This window comes from Xenopus tropicalis, chromosome 5, assembly GCF_000004195.4.
Source record: "Xenopus tropicalis strain Nigerian chromosome 5, UCB_Xtro_10.0, whole genome shotgun sequence".
Lineage (NCBI taxonomy): Eukaryota > Metazoa > Chordata > Amphibia > Anura > Pipidae > Xenopus > Xenopus tropicalis.
The window spans coordinates 92,693,785-92,710,645 of record NC_030681.2 but is presented as its reverse complement, the minus strand read 5'-3'; positions in this window follow the sequence as shown (position 1 = coordinate 92,710,645).

Genomic DNA, 16,861 nt, shown 5'->3' with positions numbered 1-16,861 from the left:
AGCCTTTGCCTAGGCTGAGATATGTAACTGTCCCTGCGCTGCAATGGTATCTTCCAGCCTTTGCCTAGGCTGAGATATGTAACTGTCTTTGCGCTGCAATGGTATCTTCCAGCCTTTGCCCAGGCTTTGATATGTAACTGTCTCTAGGCTGCAATGGTATCTTCCAGCCTTTGCCTAGGCTATGACATGTAACTGTCCCTGCACTGCAATTGTATCTTCCAGCCTCTTCCAGGCTGAGATATGTAACTGTCCCTGCGCTGCAATGGTATCTTCCAGCCTTTACCCAGGCTGAGATATGTAACTGTCTCTAGTCTGCAATGGTATCTTCCAGCCTCTGCCCAGGTTGAGATATTATACTGTCCCTGCGCTGCAATGGTATCTTCCAGCCTTTGTCCAGGCTGAGATATGTAACTGTCTCTAGGCTGCAATGGTATCTTCCAGCCTTTGCCCAGGCTGTGATAAGTAATTGTCTCTAGGCTGCATTGCTATCTTCCAGCCTTTGCCCAGGCTGAGATATGTAACTGTCCCTACACTGCAATGGTATCTTCCAGCCTTTGCCAAGGCTGAGATATGTAACTGTCTCTAGGCTGCAATGGTATCTTCCTGCCTTTGTCCGGTCTGAGATACAGTGGCTTGCAAAAGAATTCGGCCCCCTTGAACTTTTCCACATTTTGTCAAATTACAGCCACAAACATGAATCAATTTTATTGGAATTCCACGTGAAAGACCAATACAAAGTGGTGTACACGTGAGAAGTGGATCAAAAATCATACATGATTCCAAACATTTTTTACAAATAAATAACTGCAAAGTGGGGTGTGCGTAATTATTCAGCCCCCTTTGGTCTGAGTGCAGTCAGTTGCCCATAGACATTGCCTGATGAGTGCTAATGACTAAATAGAGTGCACCTGTGTGTAATCTAATGTCAGTACAAACACAGCTGCTCTGTGACGGCCTCAGAGGTTGTCTTAGAGAATATTGGGAGCAACAACACCATGAAGTCCAAAGAACACACCAGACAGGTCAGAGATAAAGTTATTGAGAAATTTAAAGCGGGCTTAGGCTACAAAAAGATTTCCAAAGCCTTGAACATCCCACGGAGCACTGTTCAAGCGATCATTCAGAAATGGAAGGAGTATGGCACAACTGTAAACCTACCAAGACAAGGCCGTCTACCTAAACTCACAGGCTGAACAAGGAGAGCGCTGATCAGAAATGCAGCCAAGAGGCCCATGGTGACTCTGGACGAGCTGCAGAGATCTACAGCTCAGGTGGGGGAATCTGTCCATAGGACAACTATTAGTCGTGCACTGCACAAAGTTGGCCTTTATGGAAGAGTGGCAAGAAGAAAGCCATTGTTAACAGAAAACCATAAGAAGTTCCGTTTGCAGTTTGTCACAAGCCATGTGGGGGACACAGCAAACATGTGGAAGAAGGTGCTCTGGTCAGATGAGACCAAAATGGAACTTTTTGGCCAAAATGCAAAACGCTATGTGTGGCGGAAAACTAACACTGCACATCACTCTGAACACACCATCCCCACTGTCAAATATGGTGGTTGCAGCATCATGCTCTGAGGGTGCTTCTTTTCAGCAGGGACAGGGAAGCTGGTCAGAGTTGATGGGAAGATGGATGGAGCCAAATACAGGGCAATCTTGGAAGAAAACCTCTTGGAGTCTGCAAAAGACTTGAGACTGGGGCGGAGGTTCACCTTCCAGCAGGACAACGACCCTAAACATAAAGCCAGGGCATCAATGGAATGGTTTAAAACAAAACATATCCATGTGTTAGAATGGCCCAGTCAAAGTCCAGATCTAAATCCAATCGAGAATCTGTGGCAAGATCTGAAAACTGCTGTTCCCAAACGCTGTCCATCTAATCTGACTGAGCTGGAGCTGTTTTGCAAAGAAGAATGGGCAAGGATTTCAGTCTGTAGATGTGCAAAGCTGGTAGAGACATACCCTAAAAGCCTGGCAGCTGTAATTGCAGCAAAAGGTGGTTCTACAAAGTATTAACTCAAGGGGCTGAATAATTACGCACACGCCACTTTGCAGTTATTTATTTGTAAAAAATGTTTGGAATCATGTATGATTTTCGTTCCACTTCTCATGTGTACCCCACTTTGTATTGGTCTTTCACGTGGAATTCCAATAAAATTGATTAATGTTTGAGGCTGTAATGTGACAAAATGTGGAAAAGTTCAAGGGGGCCGAATACTTTTGCAAGCCACTGTATGTAACTGTGCCTGCGCTGCAATGGTATCTTCCCGCCTTTGTCCATTCTAAGATATGTAACTGTCTCTAGGCTGCAATGGTATCTTCTAGACTTTGCCCAGGCTGAGATATGTAACTGTCTCTAGGCTGCAATGGTATCTTCCTGCCTTTGCCTAGGCTTAGATATGTAACTGTCCCTGCGCTGCAATGGTATCTTCCAGCCTTTGCCCAGGCTGAGATATGTAACTGTCTCTAGGCTGCAATGGTATCTTCCAGCCTTTGCCTAGGCTGAAACATGTAACTGTCCCTGCGCTGCAATGGTATCTTCCAGCCTCTGCCCAGGCTGAGATATGTAACTGTCTCTAGGCTGCAATGGTATCTTCCAGCCTTTACCCAGGCTGAGATATGTAACTGTCTCTAGTCTGCAATGGTATCTTCCAGCCTTTGCCCAGGCTGAGATATGTAACTGTCCCTGCGCTGCAATGGTATCTTCCAGCCTTTGCCCACGCTGAGATATGTAACTGTCTCTAGGCTGCAATGGTATCTTCCAGCCTTTGCCTAGGCTGACATATGTAACTGTCCCTGCACTTCAATGGTATCTTCCAGCCTTTGCCCAGGCTGAGATATGTAACTGTCTCTAGGCTGCAATGGTATCTTTCCAGCCTTTGCCCAGGCTGAGATATGTAATTGTCTCTAGGCTGCAATGGTATCTTCCAGCCTTTGCTCAGGCTGAGATATGTAACTGTCTCTAGGCTGCAAGGTATCTTCCAGCCTTTGCCTTGGCTGAGATAAGTAACTGTCCCTGTGCTGCAATGGTATCTTCCAGCCTCTGCCCAGGCTGAGATATGTAACTGTCTCTAGGCTGCAATGGTACACTGTAGGGATGCGCCTGACATAACTGTGACTGATGCATCCATTTTCATGCACTTATATGTGTGCTTTAATGTGAATAGGATGCAACTGAAATGAAAATGTTGTAAGTCACTGATGGCATCCCAATTGCCATCAAAATTACATGTGTGTCCAATTCTTGGTTTGCCGCGTCAATGGACACAAGCCACTGAGAGAGCCCTACAGAGGTGGCAGTAATGCCAGGGTTCTCTTTGGTCTTTGGTCAACTGTGCAAAATTCGTAACAGGAGGCAGGATGAAGGCAGTGATTCTGAGCACAAACTTACAGAAGTGCAAGGAGCCAACTTGGACACAAATGCCTAGAATGAATGCAAATGTTTACAGGAATGCCTGCTGGAAACAAGCTGCAACTGAAGTAGCAGCTAATACATTATAGGGCCGATTCACTAAAGTGCGTTAAAATGTGCGCTATTTATAGCATGCAGTAAAATTTTTAGCACGTCTAATTTTTTGCGACAACGCACGATTCACTAAAAGCATACTTGCGTTAATTTACGCGCGATACTGCATGCGTTATTTTAGTTGTGAAGACTATTTTCGTGCGGTATTTGATGGTACAGGCGCTAATCAACGGCCCGCGTATAAATAGTCACCGCGTATAAATAGTCGCCGCATATAAATAGTAGCATATAAATAGTAGCCGCATATAAATAGTCGTGCGAAGAAATGCACGCCATGTTAGCCATACATGCCAATACTTAAGGAAAATTACTGCACTGAAAATGACCATTTCCCTGCAAACTGGAGGCTGCATCACTCTAGAGCCAACACAGACTTGAATATATCACACTGTAAAGTCCATATTGTGTTGCCAAAAGCTCATGAACTGTACTTTTCTATAATTACCGCCTGCCCCAAGTAGGTGTTAATTTTTTAAAGTGTTTGTGAATCATGCGTGTTATTTCGGTGCGCAAATTAACGCATGTATTAAAATTAACGCAACGTGGTAATACTGTAGTGAATTGTGCGTTAATTTTCACGTCTATTTTAATGCAAAAAAGCGTGCAATAAAAATTAACGCACTTTAGTGAATCAGCCCTTATATATTATATTAGAGAGCTATTGACAATGTCATAAACATGATTTATGAGCTCTTGCTAAATGTAGGGAAGCTCTAAAATATTGCACTAGGCGGTATTAGTCAGAGATGTGTGGTAGGGAGGGTGGGTTCCCATACAGAGTCAAGGTACCCAGCCTTAATTCCTTTAGCATCCTATCAAGAGACTAAGGGGTTTATTCACTAAAGTGCGTTAAAACGAGCGCTATTTATAGCATGCGGTAAAAATTTTATCGCTTTTATTTTTTGTGAATTAACACTGATTCACTAAAAGGACAGGTGTCAAAATTTAGATGCAATGTTCTTTGCGTTATTTAAGTCGCGATGAGCGTTTTTCTTGTGTTATATTCCGTGCGTACGTTAATTCTCGCTGAGCGCAATATATTTCGCTGCTTGCTCTATTAGCGCACAATTTAATGCATGATTTAACTCACGTAACCATTACGTTCGTAAAACTACTTTTCTGAAAATTTCCCTGAAAACTGGAGGATGCCAAAAGCACACCAACCACAATTTTCTTTAAGTACCGCCTGCCCCAAGTAGGTGTTAATCTTCGCACAGACTAATGCGTTATTTAGCTCATTTAACGCTTCATATTTGTTTGTGAATCATGCTTTAGTATTATTTCTACGCACGAATTAACGCATGCGTTAAAATTAACGCATTGCAGTACCGCACAAATTAAAACACATGCAAAATTACTTTGACGATCGCCTGTTATTTATCGCGTCAATTTTAACGAAAAAAAAATGCGATAACTGTTATCGACCTTTAGTGAATCGGCCCCTAAGCGTCTTGAAAGGTCTGTGAGAATGTAGGACTGTTATTTTGTAGTAGTTTGTATTTCTTGAACCCCTGGAACAGTGTGTCCATAAGCCAAGAAGTCTTTCTGGAGAAGCATGCTTTGTGAAGTGTATTGGACATCCCTTTAAACTGGAAAATAAATGTAAAAAGTAAAAGTTTTATGAAGTCTATCTGATCTTTCCCTTTTAGAGACTAATGTATTTAGACCTCTGAGGGATTATTTACTTACTGTACCAAAGTGTGCAGCATGTTTTTTGCAAGCTACATACAATCATACAAAGTAATGAAATAACATTTATTGTTGTGCTGAAGCGATATCCCCATATGTAGATATCATTCTCTGGACTAGACGTTATAGATGCTCAATATGCAGGAGGATGTCATTTAGTAACTGTTCAAGCATTAGAAGGGCCTGTCCTTGGTTATGTGAATTTGAGTTGTTCTGCTGCTGAGCCTAGCAACAGCTGTTATGAATACATATATTGTATTTATTTCGGTACTTATTGCTTAGATATGTTTCCTTTCTCTTAAAGTCTATTTTAGAGCAGTTTGCTATTATGCAGGGAAGAAAAGGTGCTGTGCTAATTACTTTAGTTAAATGCCATGTCTTCGAGCTTATTGTATACCACTTTACTATTGTTATCAGTTTTTATATATCTTTATAAAAACAAAGCTAAACTGTTGTAATGGAAATATGTGGATTCATAGCAAGTAATGTGGTGTAGCTATTGCACTGTAAGAAATGCCAGTTATTCTAGCAGTTTTTTCTAGGGAAAAAATGCTAGATACATTTGTAAAATGGAGGCAAGACTGGTGCTTTTTATCTGGGCTATTATTGAAGATCTATATGACTAGAAAAGAGAATCATTTTTGTGGAATATTTGAAAAATGCTTCTGTGATGGATAATGCTCAACCTACTAATATACTGTAACTGGCAGTTTTTATGCCTTGGAGTAACAGTGTGACTGATAAAATAAATCAGTCACTTTCAGACCACAAAATGACACTGGGGCATATTTAAAATGTACTAATTCCCCTATTAAAAAAGCAATACATTTTTAAATTGACTAAGCTGTATCAAAAACCTATAAGGACAAATCAACAATGGACTAATAGACTTTATTTCTAAGAGGCTCCTAGGCAGGTGGAGCAAAAGGAATTTGACTTGGGGAAGAAAAGGGCCAACCCTTAAATATAGGGTTGGGGAATTACGGGCCTTGTGGTTCAGCAGGAGTACACCAGGGGGAATGGGATAGGTGCTGTCTAATAGAGGGGGAGTGGGTAGATTCTAATTTTTAGCAAGGGTAAAGGGGTAGCAATGTAATGGGAAATTTTTTATACAAACTTTTAGTATGATACATTGATATTTTGAGACAAGTTGAGAACAGCAAATAATTAAAAAAAACTGAAAAAAAGAATAATGAAGGCCAAATACAAAGTTGCTAGCAATATGACCTTCTATAACATAATGAAAGTTAACATTAAGGTGAAATAATCATTTAAGAGGCGTGGGCAAATCTGGGCCTAGGTTTTGCAAACAAGTCTCAGGATGTTGGTGTGTGATGGAGACAGGAGCTTGAGGCTAAAGCCAGGCTTTGAATTAGGTACATATAAGATACTGATGTTAATTTAGGTTAAATTATTGTTATGCTATACCCAGCTTGATATGGACAATAAACACACTTTAATTGTTTATTTAAAGTTTAAGAGATGTTGTTCATGTGTTTATGGTTAATGTTATCAATAATTTGCAATAAAGGAATCAATCCATTTAAAATTGTGATGGCAGTATGAGTTCTTAGGCTTAGATGTGAGGGATTAAATTGTTGTAAAAATAGTCATAGGAATCTATTTAAGAATCTATTTAAGAAATCTTTAAATGGGTGTTCCTTGGACTCCTCCTATCATTTGTATATTCAGCAGATTATTGGCCCTTGCATAGGGCCCATAAATAATTATCCCTGCCCAACCAATATCTAGTTGGTAATTGGGCAGGTATGAAAACCCCTTCAGATGAGGAGTGTTGGGTCAACCCACACTCAACCCTAACTCAGTCACTTCCTACTAGCACCAGCCCTAACCAGCAGAGCCTCTGTATTTATAGACCTGTGCTAGACCCACCATTCTCTGACATCACAAAACAGGCGGGCACACAAAGGCAAACACAATAAATTGTGTGAGGGTCACAACGTGTCCTAATATACTGCTGCACCCAGTGCCTAGTGCTTCCGATGCTGCCATTCCATGTAATTTAATGTATAGTGATGAGCGAATCTGGCCTGTCTCGCTTTGGCGAAACGTCAGGAAAATTCGCAAACCGGTGAAAAATCCATGAAATGCATTTGTGGCATGCGCAATAATACATTTAAACATGCTTCACTGTAAAAGAAATGATAAAAATCAATACAATGACTACTTGTACAATAAATAATTTGGTTCTGTTACATTCAATACATCAAATCTGTCGTCGCCTAATTTGTAGTCATATTATGTAAATGCCCCACATTTTCAAAAAACAGCAACTAGTTTTATAGTAATATAGAGAATATGAACATTTTTTTACATTTTTATTTTAAAAACATTGTTTCATTTTTCAAATTTGTATAAATATCAAATATTCAATGCATCTATACTTCACATAAACCTCCTATCAAACCAGCTTGTTTTCAAAGTGATTATACTCTCTGTGAGGTTTTTTAAGAAAATAGGCTTCATTTTAAGAGTTGACTTCACTGGGGTGTAAGTAAATGGTTATTCATCCGTTTGCTCACAAGTTTGAAGCGCAGAACTAAAACAGACCATTACCCACCCGGAGCAGTTAAGTGTCAACAAAGGATTAAAACACTGCCAATTCAAAGTTTAGCAGAGCCAACTAAAAACTCCACTATGAACAGCAACAAAATGCCATGCACAAGCACCTCTATATATAGATTTCTAGCTAAGTAAGGGGCCTGCAAATAACTGTAAAGCAATGCCTATCTAATTTCCCCTGTGGTGTGGTATTAAGCAGCGTCTGTTTATTGGTTATGTTTGTATTTCTATGTGTCTGTTGAGATGAGATCAGGCAGTGATTCATTTTTGCCAATTAACTGAGTAATACTGTACCTAGTGCAGCTCCTACTAACATCTCCAGATAGGGCTACTTAACGGCTGATTTATCAAAATTTGATTTGAGGAAAAAAACGTGAATGTGCATAAACTCGGGAATATTCTTAAGAATCACAAATAATTGGAAAACAATCTGCAAAAAGGTGCCATAAAAAACTCTAAACTAAAAGCTGGCAAAGTTCAATGGAAGTAAATGAGAATTGTCTCTAACAACTTCATTTATTTCCCTAGTTTATTAAAACATTAGAGTTCTTTAGCCTCATTGAAAATGAACATAACAATGTGATTCTTGCCATTGTGACATTTTACTGAGAAAATTCTGTGCAGTTTTTCTTAAATAAACTAGCATTTAATGAGAAAACTTGTGTTTTTTTCATGAATATGCATTTTAATACTTCTGCCCCTTAGTTGGGTTAATGTTTTAAATATTATAAATATTTGCTTAAATTTGACTTTATGGGAGATGGCCTTTTTAATCTGGATCTTTCTGTATAATGGGATCCCCATACCTGTAATACTGACTAGAAGTTTTATTATATATATATATATATAGATGGTATGCTGAAATAAATTACTGACTTGATTGATTCTATAGCTGTGAGTGCTTTCTACTGTTGAGTTTGAGATATATATATATATATATATATATATACAAATCCATTATCCAGAAAGCTCCAAATTACGGGAAGAATAGAATAGAATATATCTTTATTGTCATTGTCACATAGTAAACAACTATTACGGGAATCAAATCAAATAATTCAAATTTAAGTTATTTCTTTTTCTTCTGTATATGTCACTTAAGCAGTAAGCCCACTTGCGGCAATTCTCAGCACACACATAAGCTTACTAAGCAAGTGTCGCTGCTCCCTCAATATGTGCATGCACACATTTTTGCATGCACATTATGAAAATTCGCACAACAGCCAGACTGTGTCAAATCATTTCTCCAGTTTATCATCCAAGTTTTCCCTGTTTTTAAAGCTTGGCAGAATATCAGGGAATATGTTCAAAAGAATGTTCAAAATAAAAGCCTGATTAAAACAAGACTAAACTCAAAGTATTTCAGTGAGCAGAATACTCATATTTATTTTGATTAATATGAATACCTTTGTGTCATTTCTTGATGATGGAAATGCTTGTGAAGCTAAACCTTTACCACTAAAACTAAGCAGCAATTCAAAATTTGTTATTAAACCATATACTGGGAAAACATTTTATAATAAACCAATACTTTCACTCCTAAAAAGTTTTGCTAAATGTTTGTGGGTTATCTGATACACTATGATTTTGTCTAAATATTTTGGCAAATGTCAAATGTAACCAACAGAAATAATTTTTTTATTAATCCTTCAGAACTACTACTGTGTAAGCTGTCATACACCCTAGCACAGGTGATAAAAGGAAAAGGTACCCAAATTATATATACATTTATTACACAATACACAATTCGTATTGTTTTACATGGTATAGAACATGGTGTTAAAAGTGATGTGTGTGTTGTGTCTTTTTAAGTGCTTTTATACAAAGGTAGCAAATAAGTAACCTCCAATAATGTCCAAGAGTATGGACCACTGTTTAGTTTCTAAGTAACTGTCAGTAACCAAGTAATCAAAATAATCTTTGAGATCCAATGGCCTATTACAAGATTAGTGATTTTAAATGAGGGAAAACCTGAGATGCTGTAAAGTTTGGGGGCTGGACTATTAGTAGATGTGAGCTAATTTTAAAACAAAGTTGGAATGAATGAAGAAAACATGATATTAGTGTGGCGTAATTACGAAGCTCTATTGAAGTCAAGCTATGCCCTAGCTTTTCCGTACTTATCTTATCTTTAAGGCTGATGCCACACGTGGATGAAAAACGCACAATATCATCATCCATAGAAATAACTTGAAAAGACTCAAAGGAAACCACACAATGCTAAATATGCTAGAAAACGCCTTACCACGGATTTATCAAGCGTTTGCCAAAATGCGCCGTTATTTGTACAGCAACCTATTCCTGTATACACAAAGGCAGCTGCCAGACCTAGCGGAAATACGCAGCGTTTTTTACTATTTCGCACTATTAGCGCCATGGGAAACGTGATTTGCTACGTCACCAGTACTAGGCTGAAAAACGCCATAGTCAGGGGCTGTGTGGCTTGTGCGGCGTTTTTAGGCGGAGAAAATACGCAGAGTAAAAACGCCACTTGTTCCATCAGCCTAAAGAATGACTGACATTGAACATTGTACTTTTCTATGGTCACAGAACTCCCCTTATATATTACAGGAGCATAAAAAAGTATGAAACAATGACATTTATGGTCTTAAATACATTGCTGGTTAAGGCATAAAACCAAACTGAAGAAATAACTTGTAAAATTCTCCAGCAAACAGCTTGGTATCTAGCTGCATCTGTATTACTTTGAGAGAGATGATGATTTTGTTGTGGCTACAGAAGAAACTAGGATAGGAAGAGTAAATAGATGTGGTATGTGCTCCTGCAGAGAGGGAAAGTACATTGCTGGGGGAATTAATCGAGGCTTTGCTGCTCTCTAAGTGCTTTGCCTCGCAGAATGTACAGCACAACTGCATCTGTTGCACCTTTGTAGATGCTTTTCCCAGCAGATAAAAGTGCTCTGTGCAGCTGTGTGCCTTTATAAGTGCTAATAAGTGGAAGTACATCCAGTCAGGCAAAGCAGTTATAGAGATGCACGGTCAAAGCTGAACCTGATCCAGTGAATAAACCATCTAACTATTATCATTTTGCAGCAGCAGGGAAGTGCATTTCCCATTTAGCAGCTGCAGTTAAAAGAGTTGTTCACCTTTTAATTAACATTTTAGTATAATGAATAGATATTCTGAGACAATTTGCACTTGGTCTTCATTTGTAACTCTTCATTCAGCAGCTCTCCTTTTTCAGTAGTTATATGGTTACTAGAACTGAATCTGGCCTTTTGTTTGAATGTAGTCAGAAGTTTAAATTTTACTTTGTTTTATACTGTTGAATTTGTTATTTTGTAATGACTAGGGTCTAAATTACCTGGCAACTAAGCGGTGGTTTGAATAAGAGACTGGAAGTTAAAATTGTAGCATCACAGAGCAAAAGTTTTTGGCTGCTAGAGTCAGTGACTTCTAAAAGCTTGAAAGAATCAGAAGAAGGCAAATAATAGAATTGGCCATTCTACCTCATTTTAAAGGTTAATTGAATGGTAAGGCACCCCCTTAAAGTAAATTAACCAAAAAATAATTACACCATTTTTTTTCTAGAATTGATAATAACCAGCAGTTCTCTCAGACACTGCTAGAGAACTATATATATTTGAATATAAACCACTGGGCAGAGGAGTTCTGGTGCCTAATTAGAATAGTATAGTTGTCAAATTAGCAGTTAGGTTTAAGAAGTCTACAACAAGATTTGTTCCTATGGGTAACTGCATTGGTGCAATTTAAACCCTATGTTTGTAGATCAGCCTATAATATTTTATTATAAAGTGTGTGCCATTCTTCCACTTGGAATTTTGTAACTTTGGGCCAGATTCAGTTTGATGAGAAAAGCTCATTTTCTAATTTCATTGCAGATTTTAACATATGCAGGTGCAATTCAGTGAAAATAAACTTATGTCATTATTTATAACATGAAAACTCTATTAAGTTATATCTCTGTATTGTATTATCTTTCGGTGTATTTTAATGTCTTAAAGAAATAAAGATAAAAAGAGTTTAAATACCCCACAGGTATCAGGACCTGGGGTTTTCTGAATAAGGGATCTTTCTGTAAATTCTGGATCTCTATACTTTGTCTACTAAAAATCATGTAAACATTAAATACGCCCGATAAGATTGTTTTGACTCCAACAAGGAATCATTATATCTTAGTTTGGCAAGGTACAAGGTACTGTTTTATTACTACAGAGAAAAAGGTAATCAATTTAAACTGAATTATTTTATTATAATGGAGCCTATGGGAGATGGCCTTCACGCAATTCTGAGGGTTTCTAGATAATGGATCCCATACCTGTACCATAATACACCCCATTCTTACATAGAGGTAGTATCCTCATATTTTCATGACTTTTCACCCAAGAAAAAAAAAGTGCCCTGTTATTCTGGTATCATATTAACTTACAGGGCCACCACAATTCTCCAGTCAGGAGTTCCTGACTACAGATTTGCCATTTTATATTCCCTCAACACCAACATGGACCTTCCTTGCAGAGCTTAATCTTTGAAAGGTGATATAGACACTTTTCAAGGAGTAAAATCAGAAAACAGGGAATAAAAAGAGTGCCATAAAGATACAGTCAGAATTGGCCTCCTGATTCAATTTTAAGCAAACTGTCAGGGGCGCACATATCCAGCCTAGGAGTCCGGGCTTCACTGCTAAGGGGTCCTATTGGCCATCTAGTTCTTTATTATATTATTATTTTATTTGCAAAGCTTTAAATTTTTATTTGCACCTTTCAGAACAACAGGCAGGCGGCATGGCCAGTCAGATTGTGCACCTACAGGGGAGACACACTAGGGGTCCAGTGATAGGGGCCCATTCAATTATTATTTAAATTTTCTTTTTTGTTTTGAATAGTTATCTTTATTTGTGCTGCTGTCTGGATCCAGTTGCATCGGGTATACATGTACCTGGCCTACTACTGTGTGATCAGGGGCCCATTTAATTACTATTTGAATTAGATTTTTTTGGTTTTAATATGTATTTTTATTTGTGCTGCACACTCATTAACCCTGTAAACACATTGTCTGGGGATGATCTTTGACTCCTCTCTCTCATTCTCTGACCATATTAACACCACTGTAAAAACCTATCTTTACTTTTTCTTATGCAATATTGCCAAATCCACCCTTTTCTTTCACCTGCAACAACTAAAACATCCAGGCATGCTCTCATCCTATCCTGACTAGACTACTACTCTTACTTGCAATAATCTATTCCTGGAAAAACAATATTTTCAAGGATACAAAATTTTGCCATACCTGCTGATTATAAGAAGCATCATCTGAAGCAATAACATTGGCATCGGTTAGAATTGTAGGCAAACTTGCAACAGATAGATATTTTTTCCCCCATGACAATATTTAAATTCAATAAAAACCCAAATTTGCACTGAAAACTGATCCCAGACAGGTCAAATAAAGCTGTAATACATTAGTGAAGGAGAAAGCAGAATAATCCCTCTGCAATGTGAGGATCTGCTTACTGGAGAGAGTTATGTGGTGGAACTTGATAAAGGACCTGTAATATGCAGCAGCATTCAATCAATAGTAGCAGAACGTGCAGCAGACGGGGAGCGCACTGAAGTCAGACAACCAAAGAAAAAGGCAAGTAAAAAATACATTTGCAGTGTTTTCTTGAAAGACCATTAAGCCTTTTCCCATTTGTAAAGGTTAATGTACAAATGTATGTTTCCCTTTTCAGTCAAATGAAGAACAGCTTCTAATGAAAATCTTTTTTTTTCAATGTCAACTGCTAAGTAGCTCTTGTTATGTATAGTTTATTTATCTCTGTATGTTTACTGTATAGATACTGTATGTTGTTTATCTGTAGATTTATTTGCATAAAACCATAAACAGGGTACTTATTGGAAGAGTACCAAGGATGCAGACTCATTACTATACAACTTATATAACTCAATTATTATCTCTTGGCACATTTGTCACCACTTGCAATGGTCCCACATATACGATTCATTTACTCACAATATATTGGTCCTGCCTACAATGGCCCATCAATCTATCTGATCAGTCAGATCTGAGCATTCCATAGGGTACAATAAATTGCAGCTAAACATCTTTCTGGGGGTTTCTAGAGCTAGACTTCAATTTTACATACTTTTACTCCCAGAAATAGTTAGAGGACTAATTAAATGTGCATTGTTGCAAAAGACAAAACATGCACCTATAGCTTTTTAAAGGGGCTGTGCTGAAATCTACAGCATATACCCCAAATCACAGGTCTGCCCATCTGAACAAGAAGACTGTGCCATACTGTTAACACTGAAAACTACTCAGCAGCACATTGGACAAGGGAGGAAACATGTAACTAAGGATTTTAAAAGTGTGCTAAGCTTAGTTCCGGAGCCCATTTGCCTGCAACCTGATTTATTTCCCAAGCAGTCCTTGGCAAGACATAGTGGCATTCCATTGAACAGAAGGACTACTCAGCATACAAATATTTTTCAATACAAAATGCTATAAGCAATAGAGTAGCGTATTTCCAATACACAACGCTAGTGCCATCATAATGGGAAACCTTGCTAATTACAATTACTGGCTAAAAAAAACATATGTTTGTTCAGTATACAGGTATAGATTCAGTTATCCGGAAACCCTTTATCTAGAAAGCTCCAAATTACGGGAAGGCTATTTCCCATAGACTATATTTTAAAGGAGAAGGAAAGTTAAAATCACTGGGGCTGCCAAATGTTAGGAACCCCCCACTAACCTGATACCCCAGGCTGGTGCTGCTATTAGCAGAAAATCGTACCGACCTCTGGTACACGCAGGCGATCATTCCTCTTCCTTTCTATGTTTTGTTGCAATCCCAGGACCCATGCATGTGCAGTAGAGTAAAAAAGCTGACTTTTTTGGCACAAAGGCAGAAGACGGATGAGGATCGCTTGCAGGTAAGCCAATACAATCACTTGTGGGGTGTCTAACATTTTTTGGAACCCCCCTCTGACTCCACCGTTTCTGTTCCTTTAATCAGATGCTTAAAATGTTTAAAAATGATTTCTCTGTAATAATAAAACAGTACCTTGTACTTGATCCCAATTAAGATGTAAAAAATCCTTATTAGAGGCAAAACAATATCATTGGTTTTATTTAAAGTATGAATTATTTTTAGCATAAATAAGGTATGGACATCCAATTTGTGAAAAGATCTCTTATCTGGAAAACCCCAGGTCTCGAGTATTCTGGATAAAAGGTCCCATACTTGCATATAGCTAATTTTACATATAATTCTTTCCTGAAGAACAAATATAACATTGGTATTCTATAAAATGTATTACTTTTATGTTTTATTTAATCTCATTCTCTCTCTTAGACTTAGAATCATCCTAATTCTGTGCTTGTTCCTTCGGGCTTTATGATGGCCTGCGGAATATGCAGTTTTAAATAAACGGCTAAGCATTCAGTCAAATAGAGTATTAAACAAAAAACTAAGTAAAGTCACATACCTATTTTCTGAAACTTGCCAGCATGGTCTTGGCAAATGAAAGTCAATTTTAATGAATGTTCTTTAGGAACTCAATGAATACAGCAAATTGAGTCATTTGGCAAACTGAGTACATTAACTGCTATAAAAGAAAGGCTTGATTGACTTTACATTGAAGGAAAAATAGGTTCTTTTAATGACAAAGCTACATGGTTGCCAAAACTTGTTTTGTTTTTCCAAACAGGGAACTCTTTGCTACTGGAGAAATAACTGAAGCTAAATGTTTCACTTACACACTTTCCATTCATTTCGCAGAAAACATATTACAGGTATGGGGTATATTATCGGGAATACTTTCTGGATAAGCATAAGGGGTTTTCAATTATTTAGATCACCATACCTGTAAAAACATTTAAACATTAACATAAAGTGATAGTTGTGTTTGCCCACCATCATGAATTTATGCTAGTTTGGTTTGTAAAAAAATATGAATTGTTTACTTAAGTAAAACTTTGTGGAATAATAGCATTAAAATATATGGGAATTTTTACCTGTACAACTAAAAGGACCTGTGAGACTGCACTGGCAATACTGAAAGGGAGGTGTTGGATATCAACTAAAATAAATGATAAATAGTACAACCTGTTATACTTCAAATCTAATCCAAATTTAACTGCCAGGGCACTTGAGTATAAAAATCAATTATTTGACATATCTTTGCTGACACTTTGGTAATATAAAGGTTCCTTTTTCAAAGCACACCATCCTTCTGACATGGGGTTGCAGTTCAGTAAAACCTAGGAGGTTGCAGGAGGCCTGTGCCTTCCGTTCAGGATACTGCTACTTTGCAGAGAGAATTGACTAAATTGGAAAACGGGCCAGCAAAATGTTAAATGAAGTTCAGTATTTATAAGTTAAAGTTATGTACTTTGGTAGAAATAACAAATGCTAATTATACACTAAATGGTAGTGTTTTGGGGGGATCCTAAATTGAAAAGAATTTGGGGATTTTTGTGCATAACACACAGTGTAACTCCAGGCAATGTCATTCTGTGGCTGCAAAAACAAATAAAGTGCTGTGTTGTATAAAAAATGGCATTGACTCAAGGGATCGAAACATAATTTTGCCCCTTTATAGGTCCCTGGTAAGGCCTCACCTTGAGTATGCAGTGCAGTTTTGGGCTCCAGTCCTTGAGAAGGATATTAATGAGTGGGAGCGTTATACATCTAGGCTGGTAAAAGGAATATCAAACTCACAATAATACCTTCTGCTGCGCATGCCCAAAGACCATTCCCACAATGTTACTGTAAAAGCTTGGCTTTATTCCAGTGCAATTGTCAGCTGTTAACAACAAAGTGCTAAAGCTTTGGCACTTTCTCAGAGCTCTTTGAAAATCATATGGTACAGCATTTAAGTAGGATCATTTCCCTTTCACTTAAACATCTTAAAGGTAAAGTGTACAAATATATCATAGCCATCCAAAAAGAAGCTTGTTTGTTTCAAAACAATATGCTCTTGGGCTTATTAATAAAATCAAATGTGTATAAAATGACCTTACCTTAAACCTTATGTGTATTAAAAGAAATCATTTCAAAATATTTGCTTCTACCA